Below are 4,673 nucleotides of genomic sequence, written 5' to 3' on the forward strand. Positions count from 1 at the left end.
ATTTGCATTTATTTTTTCCAAGTTTTGCGGGGAAATAGAATGTGATAAATAAGAAAATAAGGAAATACTAAATGAATAAGAGAAATTGGAAAATGGGAAAATAAACAATTTTCCAAACAAATGTTAAATGAAAAATAGATAAAAGAAAAATGGGTAAATAAAAAAGGGATATATGAGAAATTGATTAATGAAACTGGGAAATAGAAAATCAGGTTAACGGAAAAAGGAAATTGAAAAATTGTTAAATTAAAAAATAGATTAATGAAAAATGGGTAAATAGATAAAGGGATAAATGAAAAATGGACAAATGAAAAATAGATAAATGAAAAAGAGAACTTGATAATCTGGAAAATAAATAAATGAAAAAATTGGGTTAATGAAATAGGGAAATTGAAAAGTGGTTAAATGAAAAATAGATTAATGAAAAATGGGTAAATGCAAAATAGATTAATGAAAAAAAGTAAATTGAGAAATTGATATGAAAAATAAATAAATGAAAAATTGGGTTAATGAAAAAGCTAGATTATTTATTTAACAAATCTTTTATTTATTTCACTCATTTTCTTCATTATTTGATTTATTTTACTCATTTTTTATTTCTTTAACCCATTTATTTATGTAATTTTGGCTGAAATGCCTCTCCATACACTTGAGGTCCGCGTTGGGCGCATTTAAATGTGGTTAACTGCTGGGCAAACTGTAACGGCCACCCGGGTGAGATTTAACAGGCGCTTTTAAATTGGTGAAATAATAATAATAATAATAATAATAATTAATTAATCCAATTTTTAGAAATGTCTTGTACATTTTAACTGTATTTTCAGCTTTAATGGATGCACCGGTTTCAACGGCAAGTTAAAGCCCAACGTCTGCCCAAAGTTAAAGCCTCCGTTGGGCGGAGGCGGCCTGCACTGTTTAACTGAAATACAGTTAAATATATTTAATATTTCAACAGCAGCTGTTTACCTGCTACTACCGAAATAGCAGCAGCAGGTAAACGGCTGGTTAACTAACACAACAGCTGTTAACTGATCAGTTTAACAGCCACTGAACAGCAGTTTACCTGCTGTTTACCTGCCGGTCAACATCAAGGAAACTGCAAGTTAGAATTATGGGCCCGCATTAAAATGTGGAGTTCAGCAGATGGCACAGTTGACTGTTGATGGGGTTTCTAATTGACATTTATTGAAATTGAGTTACATCTTTTTCTTTCCCCTTAGGATGGCTTTAACTAAAATACTCTCACAAAAACCGGACACACCCATTTTTTTAGACCGCCCCCAGTGAATATAAGGATCCTGCACATAAAAGAAGAGGAAAGGGTAATAAGCTGGGGGCTCGAAAATGGGAAGGCAAAAGTCCTACTGAGCAAAAAGAATCAACTGGATGTGGCTACTGATGGAAATTCAGTCACAAAATTGACAATATTTGAGAGAAATAAGAAAACAATCTCAGAGGATGAATCATATATTTTGAGAGGATATTCTCTGAGAGGGAATGAGCCCCATTTATTTCTACATGTCCTCCCAACAACTCAGTTTTTTAAGGGCCCGAAGGTGTCCATTACTGTGGAGATTACAGCGAGGGGAAAGGCCCTGTTAGATCTGCCAGCCCCCTTGACTTGTTTAGAAAAAGTAGCAGTGGGGGGTGGCCTGATAAGTGCAAAAGGAGAAATTGTCGAGGTATGAATTTTTATATTTCTTATAACTTCATAATTTAATCTCAGACTTCATTTGCTAGCTGTAGATATCGAATAACTACAAGATAACCTGACATGGCCCATTACAGAACAATATGTGAACTCTAAATTTTTTATTTATTTATTTTTTTGGTACTTTTCAGTTTACTGCAGTGAGACTGGTTAAATCTGGGAGAGGCGAGGTACCGATCCGTAGTACCAGGCTGAAAGAGGTTTGATAACTTGTTTTAAGATTTGTTCAAAGCTGCAGTTCTCAGCTTTTACAAAAACAGATAATGTGTGGGAAATAAAAAGTAAGTTCTTAATTCCATTTGCACTTAATACTGAAGATTCACTTAACAGTGAAGTAACACTCCTTGCACAGTGTTGGGTGGAAATGAGCAGCATGTACACTAATGATTGACGGTGCTGAGACCATTGCACTGCCATGTAATTTTGTACATGGCAGTGCAAAAATACACTTTCCATATGCAAAGGCACATGGCAAGAATGTAAATCAACCAATATCGATATATCAGATGTGTTGATATGTGATGGATCTACAGTATAGACATAAATAGTTTACACAAAAATGTATAAAGCATATTGTTGTAGAGTTATCTACAAACTAATCTGAAAAATTTCAAGTTGATGATGCAAAACTGGCTTGTATGTTGTTGTGCAGCCTGTGGTCAGACAAAGTAGCTTGATGGGTTTTATCTATTTATTGGCATTAGAGAACTTCTTGATACATGTCTAATTTGGCAGTCATGTTTGTAATTGCAGGGCAGCTGCACAATGCAGCTGTCATTGTGGAGAGAGGCAGTGATGGTGGAACTCCAAGTGGGGCAACATGTCCATGTTTCGCATGTGACATGCCAAGATTATGGATATGGCCCAAAGCTGCAAAGCACGGCACACACAAAAGTAGAGGTATGTTGTTAATTCCTGAAGAAGTAAACTTCATTTTAAGTTGATTAAGAAAATTTAACTGACATCTTTTAAAATTGAAGGCTTCTAATTTAACCTATTTAAAAACTTTTGAGATATACACAAAGTTTGATGTGCTACTACTCTGAGTTACACCTAAAAATTCTTTGTCAGTTTCAAAGTCAGTGAATGCCTTATTGCCAATATATATTAACATTCAGTTAACCATTCAATATTTTCTAGCTCAAGTCTATTATGCATTTCAAAAACAACACTCAAAGAAACGAGAAACAACAATTAACATAAATGTACCGTAGATCTGCAACCAAAATGATTTTTATAATGTCATGTGACAAAATGCTATGTTTATTGTAGCTTGATTAGCCTTTGGGGACTGTATAACATTTTAAATATATGAAGCACTTTGAACTTTCTGATTCCTGAAATGCACAAAACAAATGAACTTATAAAATGTAAATCAGAAGTAAACAGTACATATTATCAAGTTATTTTCTTCTTTTACATTTAGTCTTGATCTTGTTTTTTTTTTCTCGTCGTTAGATGACAACATGAAAACTCACAAATAGGATTATATTTATAATATAAAATATTTGTACTGTATTCACAGGCTCAAAAGGAGAACATGGAAGTCATCATAATCGGTGTCATGGACACGGATGACACGAATATGAAGGAAGTCCTCCTAGAGGATGACATCACTCTACTCATGTCAGCTGCAGTATGGTAGCCTTTTAATGGGGAGTTGGAGCATGGGAAAATTGAGGCTCGAATTGAAATCAGAGGAAGAGAAATTCAAAAAATGTCAATGAAATAATTTGTATTCAAAGTGAAAAAAAATCTGTTAATGCTGTTATTTATGTATTGTTGTTGCTATTATTATTATTATTATTATTATTATTATTTATTTATTTAATCTAATTAAACAAGATGAGTGTTTAAAATGCATTTTGGGGTTTAAATCATGACTTCATCTGTTTTGCATACATAGGTGTTAAAAGTTTAATGCTTTTCACTTTTGAAAGAGATATTTTTTAGCGATACATTGAAATTGCTTCTAGAGAGAAGTGCACCATTTGGAAATGAACAACATATATTTGTTATCAAATGCAATTTATTTGCTCATATTTTAACTTTCCAACTTAAGCACTGCTTGATTGACAAAAAATTGCCCTTGTTTAACTTGAAAGAGCATACTTGTTATGTACTTGACACTGCGTCTCAAATTTATGTTTATTACCAAATTTGGCTAGATTTCTCTCATTTGTTCCTGATTAGAATACAACCTGTAAATCAGTCAATAGGTTTCATTGAAAGTTCAACCACATATACATGACATTCTTCAGCCATTGAAATATGCTGATTATTTGCTGTTCCATAATATTTTTTATTCTGTCTCATTTCTGCACACATCAGGCATTAAATTAAAAACCCATAATCATATTTGTGTTGTGTTAGCTATGTTTTAATGGTTAAATTTAAGAACGATAACATTATTTTCTGCCTTAAAAAATAAAAATAAAAAACTTGCTTAAATCTCAAAATTTAAATATAGCGTCATTAAAAAGCAAGACTCCCTGCAGCTTTTGGTTTAGAAATTCAAATTTAAATTTAAAAGTATTTCTTCGCTCTCAAAGAAAAATTAAATGTTATTATAACTAATAAATTCAAATTCTTCATAGAGTTATTTTAGATAGTGATGGCGTTTGGTAGGAAATATCTCTTGAAAACATCCAACTAAAGACACTCTATTACTGGTTAGCAGTGTTATGAAGAGGACAGTTCGGTTTTCCACAATTTTCTTGGTTATATGAAAACTTCTTCTTTTCATCGTCATCTCCAGCGGTGCCACAGTCATCCCCAGAGGCAAACCAGCCTTGTTCATCAGATTGTCGAGCCTTCAACTGTCATCTGTCCTTGCTTCCTGCATAAAACAATGAAAAATAAGAGTTCATACTCATACATGTCTTAGGGAAATGTGTAATTATCTTATATACAGAAAAAAAGTTAAGTTCCATTTTAGATCTTTAAGAGGTTAGTGTGCTAA

General features: G+C 32.8%; 1 long non-coding RNA gene across 1 annotated transcript; it reads left to right on the forward strand.

Moving 5' to 3' along the window:
• The first annotated feature begins 1,249 nt into the window (after positions 1-1,249).
• LOC103460275 (uncharacterized) lies at positions 1,250-3,493 on the forward strand. Its single transcript, XR_532888.2, has 3 exons — positions 1,250-1,911; positions 2,465-2,611; positions 3,237-3,493. It is a non-coding gene; the product is annotated as an uncharacterized LOC103460275 (long non-coding RNA).
• Positions 3,494-4,673: the final 1,180 nt, after the last annotated feature.

This window comes from Poecilia reticulata, unplaced genomic scaffold (genome assembly GCF_000633615.1).
Source record: "Poecilia reticulata strain Guanapo unplaced genomic scaffold, Guppy_female_1.0+MT scaffold_221, whole genome shotgun sequence".
NCBI lineage: Eukaryota > Metazoa > Chordata > Actinopteri > Cyprinodontiformes > Poeciliidae > Poecilia > Poecilia reticulata.